The sequence below is a fragment of the Acomys russatus genome, chromosome 32 (assembly GCF_903995435.1).
Source record: "Acomys russatus chromosome 32, mAcoRus1.1, whole genome shotgun sequence".
Taxonomy (NCBI): Eukaryota; Metazoa; Chordata; class Mammalia; order Rodentia; family Muridae; genus Acomys; species Acomys russatus.
Genome location: NC_067168.1, coordinates 28725063 through 28743462, shown reverse-complemented (window position 1 = coordinate 28743462; position 18400 = coordinate 28725063). Strand labels below are relative to the sequence as shown.

The 18400-nt window shown below is 45.6% G+C and overlaps 1 protein-coding gene across 1 annotated transcript in view; it reads left to right on the top strand.

Moving 5' to 3' along the window:
- The window catches only part of Ephb1 (EPH receptor B1), a 442640-nt gene that overhangs the window by 206923 nt on the left and 217317 nt on the right, over positions 1–18400 (top strand). The gene's annotated exons all lie outside the window — the stretch shown is intronic.

Sequence of the window (18400 nt, the reverse complement as noted above, 5' to 3'; positions counted from 1 at the left end):
TGTAGTCCTTCTCTCAGCAGATCTTAGGCCAGTGACTTGCAAAGATAATACTTGAAATAAATGGTAAGTGGGTCCATGAACCGTAGAAAGAGCTCAAGACCCGTGGATGCTAATCCCTGACATTCTTACTCCCCAGAAGAGCATCTTTTGGAAGCTTAAGAGCTAGGAGATAGAGACGTGCTCAGAAATGTCTTCTAGGGAGGGAGTGACCTTTGCACTCATGAACTCAAAGCAGCTTGGCTACCTGTGGAAGATGGGGGCCTTCAACATTGCATCGTGGGTAGGGAAGGACTCAGGAGGCCACATGTCCTTCAGGGGCTTTTGGCATTTACTGTGTCCTGGGGCTGGGGGAGAGTCTTCTTCTTAAGCAATGTAGCCACTGGTAAGCTGTCCCTGGTCCTGTAAGTAAATTCTCATACATTGTTAAGTCTCAGATCCAATACAAAGGGCTAGTGGAGGAGCCTATTTAACACACCAAAGTGGACCTGGTCTCCAGATTCTCCCAGCATCCCTCAGTCCCTACCTGTTACACGGTATAGCTGGCATACCCCATCCCCTGCCCTAAACTTCTCCAGCCCTTCCCTATATAATCCAGCCATTTGGGGTTCACGTCTCCTTTTGTCTACCCTTTATTCTCCTGCTTTCCCGGCTCTCCCCTCCACCCTCTCCTCACGTAGCCCAGCTCAAGGTCACGTTCACTCTGGACTCTCCCAGATATCTTTGCCTCTGGCTATGCTCTCCCTTTTATCTACAATAAACCCCCTCCTCCATACCTAGGAGCAGTCATGTCCTGCCTTTTTATTTCCTTTTTTTCCATTCATACACTCATGCAAACAACCCTAATTAAACTCAGTGGCTAACATAGAAAAATCAGAGCCTGTTGGGAAGAGAGGGTTCTGCAGGAGTTGGGGGGGTGATAAGGGGGCAAAAATGACCAAAATACATGCATTTATGAAATTGTCAAATAACAATAATACCCTTTAAAAAAAAAAAAAAAAAAAAAAAAAAAAAAAAGGAAAGAACCCAAATTCTTTAGAAGGGATTCCTTCTAAATTCAGAGGACAGTGGGTGGGTCCTTCTGGGATGCAATGTTCCTCCACATGGATTAGTTGAAAAAGCTTCGGGTCACCTTCATGCCTCACTCCCCTCCCCATAGTGGGCTGCAAAGCCAGCTCTGCCCTCCCACATTGGAAATTTATGCCTGTTCTGTGTAAAGTACACCTTCCCTTGGCCTCAGTCCAGAATTTCAGTCCCTGGAGATCAGTCTGAGCCTGAACTCACTCCCTGGCATTTTGGTCATTTCTTCCAGCTTTCTGTCACATCCCCATTTGATATACATCCCATTAAGTATTTCACCTCCATTTTATGGATTAAAAAGTTGATTGGGTCAGGACTAAGGGCAGTGCCAGGTGATGCCATCCCATTTCTCAAGACGACAGGATAGTTATTTAACAGAATTATTACTAATGGGATGGCTGGGGCTTCGGCCAGCCCTCATATCCATGACAAAAATCATCAGGGATTCAGAGGTTCTGTTGAGAGTGGGGTGATGGGGACTGTGGGGGTGAGCTGGAGGACGAAACAAGGCAGCAGAGGTTAGTGTCTGAGTGCAGCTGCAGGAAGAACCAAGTGGCAGACTGGCAATAGAGAATATATAGGACAAAGTGTGGTCTTAGGGTCTGGAGCTTTAAAGGAGAGAGGCTACATACATTTGAACAGGTTCTAGAACTTGAGAGTATTATCATGCATGTCCGCTAGAGTGTTAGAAATTGCCTATTGCCTTCTACACACCTGTAGTATAAGTTCATGTAGATCTCATGCATCATTGTGAGGGAGCCATGATGCTTGCCCCGAGATGAGGTGAGAGAAAGGGGACATAATTTTCTTGGAGTTGTACCACTTGAGCTTAGGCCCAGGCTGGCTGCCTCCAGATTGGATGCTTTTCCCCCATACTTCCCCAGGTCAGGGATCCCAGCCAGGACATTGCAACTGGTAGGCAAACACTCCATCACTGAGCTACATCCCCAGCCTGGAGTGTGAGCTCTTGACCCCTCCACTCCCTGGCTTTGGAGAGCTCGCCTCAGCATCCATCATACTGGTAAGCAGTTTCCGAAGACTGCTGCGATACACAGCTGGAAGATGCTCCTGAAATGGACCTGGAAAATGCCAGGGATCGGAGATAACTACAGAAGTCTCTTCAGGCCCAATAACCCTTGAGTAATTTCCTCTCAGCAGAGTGAGGGAGGGGCGACTTCCACTATGAGCCGTTGTTGAAGAATTCACCTGGGAATGTGTCTTGTGCCAGTCTAAGTGTCTGTATGGCATTGCCTATAAATGTGAGAATGGCATGGGGGGCATCAGAGGGAGACCTGAGTGATCTAGGGAGGTACAAGTTGCTAGCTCGCTAGTGTTTCTCAGTTATTTTATCCATGAAAGTACAAGGTTGGTTCAAAAGCAGCTTGAATGAAGCTATTTTCTGGAGAAGTTCACTGTCCCTTGAGATGGATGTGTCTGGGGTGTCAGATGGCAAATGCAGCCCGTACTGGTGGGTCATTTGCTGGAGAGGTGGTGTCACTTGGCTGTGGCTTGTCTCTCCCACTTTATTCTGTTGCAGAGTCACAGGGTGTGGTTTGCCTTCAGGGAGAGGGATAACATAACCACACTCTTCCTTGGCTGAGGAGCTTGGACCCAGAAGCAGGTAGGAGAGAAGGAGCCTGTGGCCTTGTAGCTGCAATTAGTGTCACCTGGTCCTCTGACGTTTGATTCAAGTCCAGAGTCAGTTCCCTTAGAATCAACTAAGATCTGCTAGTACAAAGCCCAGAGCCTCGAAGGAGCCCAGATCCTGGACTCATATCTTACCAACCTCCAGGGGTTAAGTCTGGGACCCAGCAGTTTGAACAAGTGCGGAGGTGTGGAGTGTGGCTCTGAGAGTCCTTTATTAAAGAGCCTGGGTGCTTTGCTGTGCAGTGAGGGTAATGAAAATTGAGGGCTTTTCTGCACGGCCTGTTTGAGGTGATGAGAGCTGCATAGGCAGGCCTTCTTGGCTGTGGGAAACACTAAGGATCGCCACAGCTAGGGCCACAGGCAGTGAGCTTGGCGACCTCTGCTCTGCAGACATATGCAAATGTTTGCAACTGAAAAGAAACTTTTGATTTCATCTTCAGTGTGTGTGCGCGCATGCGTGTGTGAGTGTGTATGTGTACACGTGTGTGTTTGTGTACCTCACATTCCTATATGTATACACATGGGTTGCGTTGGCCTGATGCTCACTATTTGGGCCACAGTGGCTTGCCAGCAAGCCCCAGCGATCTGCCCATCTCAGCCTCCCAAGTACAGGGATTGGAAATGCAAGCCACCATGCTCAGCATTACTACATGGTTCTGAGGCTTGGAGTCGGGTCATCATGTTTGCATAGCCCTGAGACACCCCTTAAGCCCCGGAGAAGGTCCTAATGGGAAGCTGAGAAGTTGCTAGACCCTCCTCACACCCCGATCGGAAAAGTGTTCCAAGATGAGCATGATTACATTTTTGTTTCCAATTTATCACTTAATTTGGTTTCTTAGAATTTTGTTTAAATAGGTTTTGCTTTTTCAGATTTACAGCTATAAGTGCTATTTAGAACATTATTTAAATCTGTTACTAGAAATGGACCTTTCTGATTATGCATTTAAGGATTTTTGTGAAAATAATATATGTTGTTTGTTTTTTTTCTTTAATTAAGTACTAGACAAAAGAACACACACACACACACACACACACACACACACACACACACACACACACACACGACAAAATTGCTTCCCACTTTCCAAAAGACATAATTAACACTTGGTCCATAGCTCTCTGATAGAATGATAGCTAATTAGATCAATTCAAACAGTCTTGCAAAAATGGAATCATACTGTATACATTTTAACTTAGTATGTTGAGTTCAATTAGAATTTAATAGACAAGAATTAAAACAATACTGCAAAAATTGCTGAATTTCAGAAATGTCTTCCTTGATTACAAGCCCCCTTCCCCCAAATGGAAAACCTTGCAAAATTTTTTTCTGAGTGTGACAGACAGTCAACCTCACTCCTAGTTTTTAAATTTGGCAGCTTCTTGAGCCTCAGCTGCCCCCCACAAACCCTACATCTGCTGTTCCTGTTTGGATTTAACAAGGTTGGTCCCTGTTACCCTTCGTTTGCTGCCTCAATGTCCAATAGCTATTGCTCTTGGGCACTCGGTGACCACTGGCTGTCCTTCCTCGACGCTTTATCTATTCTGGAGAGTGCTTCTGTTCAGAGTTTAAAGTGTGTGTGTGTGTGTGTGTGTGTGTGTGTGTGTGTGTGTGTGTGAGAGAGAGAGAGAGAGAGAGAGAGAGAGAGAGAGAGAGAGAGAGAGAGAGAGAGAGAGAGAGAGAGAGACCTGGGTATTTCCTTGAGGTGAGGATTCTGGTACATTGATTGGGTCTGAAGTGGAGCCCAAGAGTCCAAGGTTCTAGAAAGTTCCCTATGATGTCAGTGCCCCTGCTCTTGGATGGAGAACTGCTAACAGGTATGTCATAGTAGTGGTTAGGGTTTTTTAGGTTGTTGTTTTTTTGTTTTTGTTTATTTCTTTTTTGTCAGCTTGACACATGCTAATGTCATTTGGGAGGAGGAATCTCAGTTGCGCAAATGCCTGGAAGTAAGTTCGTAGGGCCACTTTCTTGGTCCCACCCAACTGGGGCTAATTTCACCTCTGTGCCAGCGGTCCTGAGTGGTATAAGAAAATGAGCTGAGCAGGCTGTGGAGAGCAAGCCAGGAAGCCACTCTCCTTCATGGCCTCTGCTTCAGTTCCTGCCTCCATGTCTCTGACTCCAGTTTCTATTCTGATGTCTCTGGATGACAGACTATAAACTCTAAATGGAAATAAACCCTGGCTCTCCAAGCTGGGTTTGGTTATAGTGTTTATCACAGCAATAGGAAGCAAAGTAGGCCAGTCACTCTCTGTTCTCTCCTCTTTGCCTTCCTACAGCTCACTAAACTCGAGTCTTTGGCATTTCAGTTCTTAGATCTCTTTTCCTATTTGGGCATGTAGTGAGGTGAAAGCCTGCCTGAATTTAGCGCGCACGCACGCGCGCGCACACACACACACACACCACATCACATCACACTGGTGCCTTTGCTCTGAACCTGTGGACTCGGCTTTGGTGTCTCTGCAGGGCACCGGGCATAGGCCATGGAATGTTGCTGTGTGTGGTCTGGAGAAAGCTTTGCTTTTACTCTTTTAACTCATTTGCCTTTTTTCCATCTGGCTGTCCCAGGGACGCCTTCTTTTCCCCCGATGTTTACTAGTTTCTCCAGACTGTGTCTGGAAATGTAGTTTGACTTTTCTGTGGGCACATTTTCAAGCCCTGACATCAGGAAACCCTTCTTCCGTTTGTCTCTGAAGGCTCTCACGTGTTTTGGGTGGTCTCATCTGCACTGAGGCTATTTCTCCGCCTCCTTCACAGCTCTTCTTCAATCTTCATTCAGTTATGAGGGAGTTAGGGACAGACCCAGAGCCGAGAGTTCCCTCTGACTGTCCCACAGATTGTGTCCTTTCCTCTAGGCTCTCAGCAGGCTACATTCATCTCCACAGAAACCCAGGCTCGTCCAGGGTCTGAGGAGGTTTGTAAAACAGTCAGTACTCTTCCATATCCCAGTGCATTTTCTGCTAGATGATTTATGATGGTTCATCTCAGTTGTCACCTTGATGAGATCTAGAGTCACCTGGGACATGGGCCTGTGACTGTTGGTCGTAGGGGGTGGGGTTAATCTTCATTATGTTAATTGATGTGTGAAGAGTTGTTTTGACAGCAGGTGGGACCAAACCCTGGCATAGGAGATCCTGGGATGTATAAATAGAAAAAAGTGAGGCGAGCCCAAGCATGTGTATATTCACAATTGCCTTTCTGACTGTGGAGTCGGTGTGAACAGCGGCTTCAGGCTCCTGCCATCTTGGCTTCCCAGCCATGATGGGTTATACCCCTGAGCTGTGAGCGGAAGCAAAACCTTTCTGCCTCACGTTGCATTTGTCAGTGTATTTTACCGCAACATTAGGAAAAGATATGATGGCAAGTACTGTTGGCTGGAAATATTGCCAAGGGCCTAAACCCTCCCTTCTCAAATACAGTTGCCAGCCACGATGTCGAAATAGATGTGGCACCTGCTCACTTGAGAATAGAAGATTTTCCTCAGCAGGTCCTCCCAAATAGTCCTCATTTTTGTATTCAGGCCAAACACTGTATGTGTTTAAGGAGTTGTCTTTGTTTGTACGCTGACTGCGTGAGGCGCTATCATTGTCCACTCTCCTTGACTTCCAAACAAGAATGACTGCTTCTGTGATTTCAGTGATTTATGGAGTGTCAAAAGCTTGTGCACAGGACAGAGGGTAGAGTCAGTGTGCAGCCTATGGCGACAGCACTTTCCTTATGATGATGATGATGATGATGATGTTCACATGTTTATTGGGACAGTGTGGAATCAGAGTGCCCACTGGAGGATGGACTGTGATCAGCCTGTGATAGCCCAGCCACTGTGTCTCTACTGCATGCCCAAGAGTTCTACATCACAGGATGTACCTGGGAGAGCCGGGAGATTTAGAAAGACATTCTAATAAGAGAGTATAAGGAATAGGAACAGTAGTCAAACCCTGGAGTGGGAATCCTAGGGCCAAGCTTTGTTAGGAAAAAGAGACCCTCTCTGTGTGGCCCTCACCCTCTGCCTCTATGGCCACCACCCTCCTGCACACTCAGCCGCATGGCTCAGATTCACCTAGCTTTGGAAGGGTGCTTTTTCTTATTTCAAAACATCTTCCTCTCCCTAGAAACAGCTCCCAGCTTCCCTGGTAACCAGGAGCTAAACTTATGTTGGCAGCAGCATTTCTTCTTGGGTGTGGATTTAGCACATTGTAAACACTAGAAGTTAACATTGACTCAACAGCCTGTTAGGCAGGAGAGCTTATTTCTTTCTGCCACCAGCCGTGTGTGTGTGTGTGTGTGTGTGTGTGTGTGTGTGTGTGTGTGTGTGTGTGTATGTGTGTGTGTCTATGAATGTGCACAAAGTCAGAGGAGGACTTTGGGTGTCCTGTTCTGTCACTTTGCAACCTTGTTAGGCTTACTCCTTTGAAACACGGTCTCTCCCTGAACCTGGAACAAGGCTGGTGGCCAGCAAGATCCAGTGATCCTCTCATATCCACCCTTCACAGTGGTAGGATTACAGGCACACATATGGCCACACTTGGATTTTTTTTTTTTTTAACACAATGCTGGGGATTTGAACTCAGGTCCTCATGTTTGCACAGCAAGTACTTTACCCACTGAGCTCTCTCCCCAGCTATAAATTCTGCTACTTCCTAGTGGTCTGGTGAATAAAAAACATTCTGGAAGTTGAGGGTGGGATGTTATATTTTTGGGACAAATATCCAGTGGGTAGGAGAGAGTTTACCCAGAACCTGGGTACCCCTTTCTGCTTGAGGATGGAAGTCAGAGAAGGAGATGGAGGTAGGGTAAAAGAGTGGAGCCCTACCATAGAGGAGAGTTGGGAAGGTCTTCCTCTATCTCTTCTGCAGGCATAGGGCCTGACCTCTGACCTCAGAGCCATACCTGGAAGAACCTGCTTAACCCTCGAATGAGTGGTCAGTAGGTATGGAGAGGGGTGGGACACTGCGGCAGTGTGAGCCCAATAGATGTTTCTGTGTCCAGTGATTATAAAGGGGTGACTGCAAGGGAGCCACTAGGGATGGGTAGCATGATTCACATGGCCTTAGATCATGGCCTAGGATCTGCAGCTCAGCCTGCCTTGATCTGGAGAGCTATGAGGCTTCCTGTTCTGTCTTTACTAGAACCAGGACTGAGTTTCTTCTGAGGGAAAAGCTGTTTCTGGCAAGAAGGCTTCGCACCCTGGCTGGATTGAGACACGCCCGCTCTGACTTTAGATCACAGACTATTGGTAGCAGGCACTGGGAGAGCAGACCTGCCTGACCAGCTTCTGGCTCTTCTGATGTCCCACATCCTGAAACCTCCCTGCCTAGTGGGGGTGTGGATCGTTCACGAAGCAGGTGCCTGCAGGACGTTGTGGGGTGTCACTTGAAGCAACGCCCTGGCACACTCCACAGCGACGGCCCATCTAAGGCCCAGGTTTCACATATGTATAAATCACCTACTCTTTGACGGGTTGTTATAGCTATTTCTTCCAGGTTTTGCTTTCTGGTTTTATTTTCCTTTCTTTTTATTTAATAGACCTCAGGAGGGTGAGAATTACTGGTCACAGTCAATCACAGACTCACACCTCTGTCTTCAGGGACCAAAGGACCTGGGCTGCTGCCGGTGTACATGGGATTGTGTATGGAGTGTGTCAGGAGTCCCCACTACCAACCCTGTTTCTTTTATGCTTAGTCATCCATGCCTGCCCCTTGCGTTTTGCTTATAGAGCCCAGTAGTGTCCTTTCGTGGGTAGACAGTAGCTTTGGCTTCCAGTTTCCATGCTAAGCTTGGATTGGTTGGCTACCTGTATCGTCATTCTTCAAAGCATTGAGCATCTTGGTCACTGGGAGCCCAAACACACCCTGGAGCTTGCTGCTGACCCAGTGGCTTTTGACATACACCTCACAAGGCAGGCAGCGGTTATGGCAAAGTGGCACATATTTCCAAAGTTGTGATCGTTCGGCTTGAATGAACTTGAAAGTAGCTTGGAGCTTTTATATTTTATTATCATATATTGATTTTTTTCCCTAAGAGTCTGGCTCCATAATAACATTTTTATACAAGTACATCATATACTTTGACCATAATCATGCCCCCCACCTTTGCCTTTTCATCCCTACCCCTTTCCTCATAAAGAATGACAGCAAAGACACTACTGTGGACTAGAAGTGTTTGAGATAATGATCAAGGAAAAACTTTCTGAAGAGGTAATACCTGACCTGGTCATTTTGAAATGCTCTTGGCTGAGAGTTCATTTTCAATAACACACAGATACACAGAATAAAAGCACGAACTCAAGGTCGCGTAGTGGATGTGCCAGGCCCAGACTCTCTCCTGGATGATATCTTACAATTAAACAGACTTTGATGAAAACCCAGCTAAGGCTGAGGTGACTCATGGATCAGGGCATCAGTGGCTTAAGTGAAGTAACGGCACATATGATAACAACCCACCACTGCTCTGACCAGTATGTACTAAGCACAAACTACAATGGATTCAGCTGGCAGGGGGTCACAGCCGGGAAAGCCACCATCTCTCTTGTGGTACCCAGGGTCAGTGAGAAGCAGGGCCAAGCCAGCAGCAGGTTGCCTTACCCATCCAAGCCAGCCCAGTCAGACAGATGCACTGTCATAGCTACTGAGGCCCAGGCCCCATAGCCTCCCACTTCTCAAGAAGATTGCATTGCTCATTCTTCAAGATCAAAATATGACTTTCACTGCCCCTCAGCAATGCCTCCATTCACCGGTTGGACACGTCCCTTAAAGATGCCTAACAGACTCATTCCTTAGAATTCTGGCCAGGAGGATTCTCTTCCTCCAGAGATTTCCGTACTGCCTTCCCACTGGCCTTTGCTTCCCACCCTCACTCCCACAAGCAGCATCCTTTCTGTCAGCAAGCATCATCTGGGAATTAACAGGAGAGAGGGAGGAGGGAGGCAGAGTTGGCAGTCTTGTTCCTCAGGCAGAATGGGAAAGATTGTTTAAATTTAGGCCTCACCCTCCCAGAATGAAAACAAGTTATTTTTATGTGAGTCAGTATTTGTTATTGAATTAAATATAAGTACAGGGCACTTCTCCTAATTTATAACACAGTGTGGGTGCCCAGGGCCTGCGTCATCCCGCCCGCCCCCCTGCCTGCGCTGGCCAGGCAGCTTTGCTACTTCTTCCCCTCGGTGTTCATCTGTCTTGATTGTCTCTTCCAACGTTGTCAAATATAGCATGAAAGAAAGGGAAATTAAAAGAAAACAAAAGAGAGATTTTTTTTTCCAAGACGCAAAATCAGATTTATCCTAAGGTAATTAAATGTGTAAGAAAGCAAGAACAAAAGATTGCAAATAGTGTGATGTGTGTGTGTGTGTGTGTGTGTGTGTGTGTGTGTGTGTGTACACATGTCGGTGCGTGCACATGGGAATGTGTATGTATGTAGTGAAAGATAATAAATCATTATTTCCCAGGCAGCCAGAGCCCTCTGATGAATCTTAAGTTCAGGTGCTGAGGAGACAGAGAAAGCTGGGGAACCAAAGGGAGCTTTGTTTGCCTGGGCTCGCTGCTTTTCCTGCTCCCGCTTAGCACCTGTTTTGAAAGCTCTGTCACTTGACTGCTGGGGATAGGGGTCCAGGGAAGAGGCCACAACCAGATATGACTGGTAGAATTCCATGTCCTTCTCTGTCTATTCTCTCCTTCCTGCAGAACCCCTAACCCTAGCCCACATGGTCTCAGGGACCTTGGCAAGCCTCTGCCACCTGCGCACTAGTCTTTTTTTTTTTCCTTTTCTGTCCCATTGATTGGAAGCTGAACACGTTGGGGTCAAGGAACAGCATCTTCATTGTGATGTTTTCAGATGTTTGCCACAGAACCTTCTTCATCTCTCATGTCATTTAATCAGTGTTTATTAGACAAAATAATAGATGGGATAAAAAAGAGAGATGGGGGGCTGGAGAGAAGGCTCAGTAGTTAAGAGCACTGCCTGCTCTTCCAAAGGACCCGGGTTCAATTCCCAACACCCATATGGCAGCTCACAACTGTCTGTAACTCCAAGATCTGACACCCTCACACCAACACACATAAATTTAAAAAAAAAAAAAAAAAAAAAAAAGGAGAGCTGGGGGGAGGGGCCAGTAGGGACCTTTATACACTCATATGCATTAAGGTCTTTTTACTGGGTGCTGTCACTGCCGTTGGTGTTAAGGTCAAGGACACAGGTCCGTGTCCTTGTGGACCTAGGTCCTAGGCTTTAAGGTGGATGCCTTGACAGCCCCAGAGAGGATGAGAGAGCTTGAGAAGCAGTGATGTAAGAGACGCTGCTCAGCCTGAGCCATGAACATGGCCAGTTCTTTGGTGTAAGGGAGAATGCCCACCTCTCATTCAAGTTCCCAGGGGCTTAGAGTCCAAGGGGAGCTGGCTCTCACCCCATCCTTCTACTTCGTGGAGTGCCCAGTGAGGTGTCTTGGCTACTGTGGTGGGGCTATTGAGCAAGGGGTAGCCTCTGCTTGAGGCTCTGCCTGCTCTGAGACCTTGCTGATGCCCGTGGCTTTATTTGGTTTTGGCCGTTCCCTCATCTCTGCCCTCCCTCTCAAGGATAAACTGTCATGTTACCTTTCTCCTCTTCTGGGACCACAACCTCGGCCTCACTTCTTTGTCTATTTGTTTGTTATGTTTTGTGACAGGGTCTCCCTCCATTTCCTTAGCTGACCAGAAACTTACCATATCAACTAGGCTAACCTTGAAAGGGCGACACTTCTGCCTCAGTCACCTGAATGCTGGGATTACAAAGCAACCTTGAAGGACACCTGACTTCCATGACATCTTTCTAGCTTCACAAAACCTCAGACTCCTCTGAACGTATTCAGCAGACTCTGACCTCTGTTTACACCTGTGGCCATGACCTCAAGCTGAGGTCCTTCTTCATATAGCTTTTCCAATCTACAAATACCATGGGGGGGGGCATGCCCAGCATCCTGTTCTCTTGGTGACACAGGGGCCACCTTTGTAGCTGTTGAATGAATACAGGGACTGTTTCCTCAGCATACCAGTTCACTGACCTTCCTTGCAACATGGCTGACCAAAACCTGTCTGTGGTGGTCTCATTTGCTCCTCATGCCTGGGTAGGAATAGGTCCTACCAGGTAATGGGGATACAGGGATAGGAAATGCATGCTGAAGAGAGGCAGGCCACAGGAAAACTGAATAGAGGAATGAAAACAAAGTGGGAGGTCTGTATGCAGGCAGTATGCATTCCCAGTGACCTCCCCTGCCAGCGGCTTCACCATCACAGGCATTAAGTGGGCTCTGTGTGTCACTGTCCTCCAGCACAAGAGGTGTCCCAGGTAGCAGGCAGGTAGGCTGGCTGGCTATGGCCTTTGGAGACATGAAGTCACACCTAGCATTCCTCCCCCTCCCCACTTCATTGGATTCAAGGCAGCTTATAGAAGAAAGACTTGGTTTCAGAGGGAGAGTCTATGACTATCATGGCAAGGAACATGGCAGCAGGCAGACCATCTTCAGTCTTCCAGGTGTCCCTGGTGAATAGAATCACCACAGCACGCTCGCTGTACAAATGGCCTTTAGCTCATCTTTGTCATCCGCCTCAGCAGGTTTTCTAGGCATGAGAAGCCCCAACTAAGCTGGAACATTTAGCCAGCTGTGGATGGTTGAGTGAGAGCATGGCAGCTATAGGCTCATATGTTTGAATATTTGGTCCCCAGGGAGAAACTTTTGGGGGAAGAATGAGGAGGAACGGCCTCATTGGAGGAGGCATGTCACTTTGAGTTTCAAAAGCCCATGCTGGTTCCAGTATGGCTCCGTTTCTGTGTCTCTGTCTCTGTCTCTTTTAGTCAGTTGTCTCCACATGTAAACTCTCAGCTACTGCTCCAGCACCGAAGATATCCACCTGCTAATACTCTCCATACCATGATAGCCATGGACTCAGCCTCTGAAACTGTGAGCCCAGAAACTCCTCTTCTGTATGCTGCCTTGATCACAGATGGAGTCTTAGCATAACATTAGAAAAAGCACTACAGAAGTCCTTGGTAGGGCTTGTAACTAGTGAGAGGTTCCCACAAGCACCGGGGAACTTTGAAAATGCCCCCACACCAGGACACAGAGGCAAGGCCGACACCAAACTTTCAAGGAACTGCACTGTAGTTATCACCATTTCTAGCCAAATATCCATCTTCTCTGCAGATGAATATTTCAAGAAAATACTATTTTTTCTAATATAGAAATAAAGCAAGCCTGTTGTAAGAAACATGGAAGGCATGGGAAATATAAAGAATGAAAACTACCCAGAAGTGCCACCATCTGAATAATGTATGCCAGCCCTTTGGTATGTTTCATTTCAGCACTGTGTGTGCGTGGGATCATATTGTAAGCAATTTCACATCCCTCATTCAGTGAACATTACATTGTGATCATTTTCCCTGTCATTAAATTTATTTGAAAACATCATTTTTAATGGATGCATAATATTCAATCTTGTGGCTGATCCATAATTTATTTAGTCATTTCTCCCCTTTTGAGCATTTCATTTCTCTCTAATTTGTGGGTATCACAAATACCTGCAAATAATGATGCTATGAACATCCTCATAGGTCTATGGGCACTTTTGCTCTCACACTATGGGACTGATTCCTAGAAGTGAACTGGAGGCAAAGTACTTGAGATGAAGCTTTAATGCCCACTGCCAAGTTGATTTACAGGATGCACAAATGAAAGGCTTTGTCTCTACAAGAGATAAGGCTGTCCCTGTCCCCATGCCTATATTGAGAATATTATGCTGTAAGTCTCTCCTAACTCAATGGAATGAACCTTGCAAGCCAGCTTCTTTGTCGTTTATTGTCTATTCATTGATTTTTGCCTAAATGTCCAATGAAGTGTCAGTATTTCTCCCAGTTGGTCATTTGCCATTAAATTTTTTATAACAACTTTATTGAGAAATAATTCATATAACATATAATTCATCTATCAAAGTGTACAATTCAATGCTGTTTAATATATGCATGGGGCCATACAACCATCATTACATTCTACTTTAAAGCCGTTCCATCCTACCCAGAATGAACCCATACCCATTAATAGTCACCCCCCATTCTGATTTACCTCTCCCCTCCCCGCTCCCCCTCCCCTTCCCTAAGCAGCTGCCAGTCTTCTTTATGCTTGTATGGATATGCCTACTCTGGGAATTTCACGTATGTGGAATCAGGTAATTTAGGGACTTACTAACTGGCTTCTTTTATTTATTGGGCATTTTCAAACTATCCCATACCTCAGAACATTAACATTTTCTGCGGTGCATGCACATGTATGTGTGCTGTGGCTAAGTGTATGCCATCATGTGCCTCTGGAAATCAGAAGATAACTTGGGAGTATTGGACATCAGTTCTTGCTTTCTATCTTCTTTGAGACGGGATCTCTGCTGTTGTTGTTGCTGCTGCTGCTGCTGCTGCTACATACACCATGCCACCAGGCCCAGAAGCTTCCAGAGATTCTCCTGACTCCTCCTCCCATCTCTCCCATAGGAATGCTCAGACTACACGTGCATGCCCTGCTTCATCCAGCTTTTGAGTGCGTTCTAGAGATTCAAACTTAGGACGTCAGGCTTGCAAGACAAGCCCTTTACCCACCAAGCCACCTCACGTCCCTCCTGTGATTGTTAACAGCAGGAGCCTTGACTTTTCCGGTCCTGGATGTTTTGAGCACGACTCCTTTTATAATCTACCCCTTCTTCATCCTCGGGGTTTTAATGTTTAGTATGTCCTTCGGTTAAATTTACAGCTCTATTTTCTGCTGGGCTATAAAAGAAAAACCTAATGCTTTGTTAAAAAAACATTAGAGTAATTAAATCACAAAGTCACGCCTGGATACAGTCCTATTTCAAGTGGCTTTAGCTTTTGTGCTAACTCTTCTGTCCAACCTGGCGTGTGTTTTAGTAAACAGTCGTAGGGCGAGGACCTAAATCTATTTATTCCCCAGAGCCAATTGTCCTAGTGCATCTGCTTCTACTGACTTCTTTGTAATTTAGTAAGTTCTTAAATGTGCCTGAGTTCCTTTGGAGACTTGCGTTCCAGCGCTGTGTTATCAGCGATCCACACAGGGCCAGGCTTTGAACTGTAGCAGCTGTAAAGCAGGAAAGCAGAGCGGTCACTGAGAAGAGTCTCCCCACCCTCTTCTTCTATTTCAGTCCTTTTATTTCACTGGACCATTCTTTTTGCCTGGTCTTAGGGTTCTTCTGCCTAGTCTCCTTTTTTGCTTTTTTTTTTTTTTTTAAACACCTTTCCTGTAGTACCAAGTAGCTGATAGTAATTTCACTGCGTGCTTTAAAATTGTATGTTCATTTGAGAGTTGATTTCATCCGGTCTTCCAGTAAACATGTGTCTCATTTTTGCCAGACCTCATTTTCCCTGTTTATTACATTCTCAACTTTTTCTTTTTTTTCATTTCTGCACCCCAGCGTCAGGCAACGCTGATGTCTTTGATAGCTCCTGACGTCTTTTATTGCTATTGTTAGTGGGTTCTTAAAACTGGTTATGCCTGGTCTTCTAGAAAGTCCCCTCTCCCCTCTAACGGCTCACTTTTCTGAACTCTGTTTTCTAATTATAAGGTATTTTCAGGCTGCCTCCTCGCAGTGTCTGTGTCTCTAATCAGACCATCTGAAGCAACGATCATCCCTTACTCCTTTTCTAAGATTTCTGTCTCTTATTTCTGTTTCAGTGTGGATCGCCTCGGCCTGGTCTTCCCAAGGAGGGAACGGCATCAGTGCATGGGAAAGAGCTTGTTTTCTCCCTGATTTTAATGAAACTGCCTTTCACCATCTCTCCATTAATAATCTTTTCTTTTTTTGAGACAGGGTCTCTCTGTATTAGCCTTGGCTGTCCTGGACTCGCTTTGTAGACCAGGCTGGCCTCGAAGTCACAGCAATCCGCCTGCCTCTGTCTCCTGAGTGCTGTGATTAAGGGTATGCGCCACCACGCCCAGCTTCCATTAATTATCTTAAACATTTAAAACAGAAAGCTGGGGGAAATATATATATATATATATATATATATATATATATATATATATATGTATTACTTGAACAAATAGCGAAGAAGAGCGTATTCAGTATGTTTTAGGGTAAATGCATTGTTGCTTTCTTGTTAGCCAATTGACATGAGTACAGGTATTTCTACTTGTGGAACTATAACTTCAAGTTTAGAGCCGCCCTTAGCTCATTAGAGTCCATCATTCTGTGCCCTGTGCATTGTTCCCACTGCACTGCGGTTGTATATAGATGCACACATATATACTCATGTGTAAACATTTCTCCTCCCTTAGTCATGTTGACACGTGTTGGTACCAGATTATGTGTTAACTACAAGAGGAATTAGAGGAAATTTATATTCTTCAATGTAGCCAATAGTTCATATAACATGGGGTTATCTGTTTCTTAAATGTTAGAAAAATCTTACTTGTAAAGCCAGTCAGCCTTTGGCTAGTTCTCTGATATATATGGCTTGTAAGTCTTGTGCTGCCCTTGTAAATGACCTCTTAAGGTTTTTATTTTTCCTGTGTCACACGTCAACAGTTTTCATTTATCCAGAAAACTGGATATGTAGAGATGTCCTTAAACCCCAAAGGAGAAATACTGTATTTCTGGCTGCCTACCCTTTTTTGTTAAGTGCTCATTTCACCTCATTGTTTACAGTAATAATGTAAAGAACGTTATGTTTATGTGGGTGTTACCACTCACCTGCACCTGTCTTCATGCCGATCCATCACGGCATGGGGTAGAGTGTGCCTCCCAGTTCTGCCTGCTCTAGTGTCAGAGTTTATGCATCTCTTGAAATGTCTCTGCTGATCCACATTTGGAAGCGTGTAGATTGAGTATAAATGTTTGGGTACCATTCTTCTGCAAACCCAGTAGACACCGTCTGGACTCATCTCTTCTCACCTTTGTGTTGCATCCATGATGTGAATAAAGGTGGTCTGTTCCCCCTCTCCACTCAAGTCGAAACAAAGTATGAAAATCAAAAACAATTTAAAGAAGACAAACAAAGCAAAACAGATCAAAAAAATTTCTGAGCCAAGGTCTCTCTTTGAACCTGGAGTTCACTGACTTGACTAGAGCCTAGGCAAGCCTGCAGCCCCTGGGGGAATCCTGTCTCTACCTCCCAATCACCAATGACAGATGTGCATATCTAGGTTCGAACACTGGTACTGGGGATCTGAACCCAGGTTCTTAGGCCCCTATGATAAGCACTTTACCTGCTGAGCCATTTTTCCAGCTTCTCATTTTACTCTTTCCTCTTATCTAGATACTCACTGATTTTAAGTCTGTAAATTAAAACAATATAACAGTGTTCAAACTCGGTGTGTTACATTTTCTTTCTCTCTCTTTCTTCTTCTCCCCTTCCACTCCCCCCTTATGTGTGTCTGTGTGTGTGTGTGTGTGTGTGTGTGAGAGAGAGAGAGAGAGAGAGAGAGAGAGAGAGAGAGAGAGAGAGAGAGAGAGAGGTTGGGTGGGGGGGGGTGGGGTGGGGCAGAGAGACAGTATATTTGATTATGCAATTTGATGGAGAAAGACATTCTTATAGTCTAAAATAGAAACTAGGTCCTGTACAGTTGAGTGGTTTTTTTCATCCTCAGCACCCCTGGGTTTGGGTCTGGAGAAGTCTGTTGTACATACTGCCCTGCATATCCTAGGGTGTTTGACAGTGTGAAACAGTGCTCTCAGGTGAAAGCAAAAACATCCTCCAGACACTCATCATCAAGTGTTTCCAGGGTGGGGTTGGAGAAGTTAGCCCCACATCATCCTTTTTGAAACCCAACGATGGGAATAAAGTCTGAGCGAGCCTTTTATATATACATCTGAGACAGCCACTGAAATTTCCCCCTGTTTTGGTTTATGTCTGAGGACAAGGAAAAAAGAAAGAGAGAAAATAGAAGAGCAGGAGAAGGAGGAATCTATGAAAACACTTGTGTGCCTCCCTGTGTTTTGGAATTCTACTCTTGAGGCTTAATACTGGCAAAATCCCTCAAGGTTTCAACACGTGTCAAGCTAGAGTCTTTGTAGTAGGTTTTGAGTTTTTATTTCCAGTTTTTACTGATGTCTTAGTGGGTATCTGGGAGACAAGGCATCGCACTACTGTATGGCCACCATTTGCTCCCATTCTCCTTTGCTGTGAACTTGCTCACCCTGTGCACTTGTGTACTCAGTCTTTAAGTGACGGTTCCTGATTTTCTGGGGAACTGTTTTTTAACGTATCTGTTAGTGTTTCTGGTGATTCTCACAGGCACAGGCCATAACTCAGAATGCCTGATGAAATGGGTTATTGCGGGCTGCCCTGTAAAAGGGTCTCTCTGCTGCATTAAGTTCACGCGGTCAGCCCTTCTGGTTGCCAGGCTATTTTAGACACGTGCCGTCAGCACCCAGGAAGGTGAACTGAGCTCTCAGGCTCTAGTCTGCACCTAGCCCATTCCAGAACCTCACTGGAGATGCAAAATGTGAAATAGATTCCGTCGGGCGGCACAGTAGGAAGGCCCTGTGGCTGCAATGACCACTTTGTCCAAATTGATCTGTGAGACTTGGGGGAAAATACCAAAAATGGCTTCTTTCCACGGGTGTGTATTTTTTTTTAATAAACAGGGCCCTAATGTGGCTGTGATTGTACCAACTTTTACTTCTGTTTTAACCCCTAACAAGGGTTTTCTAACTA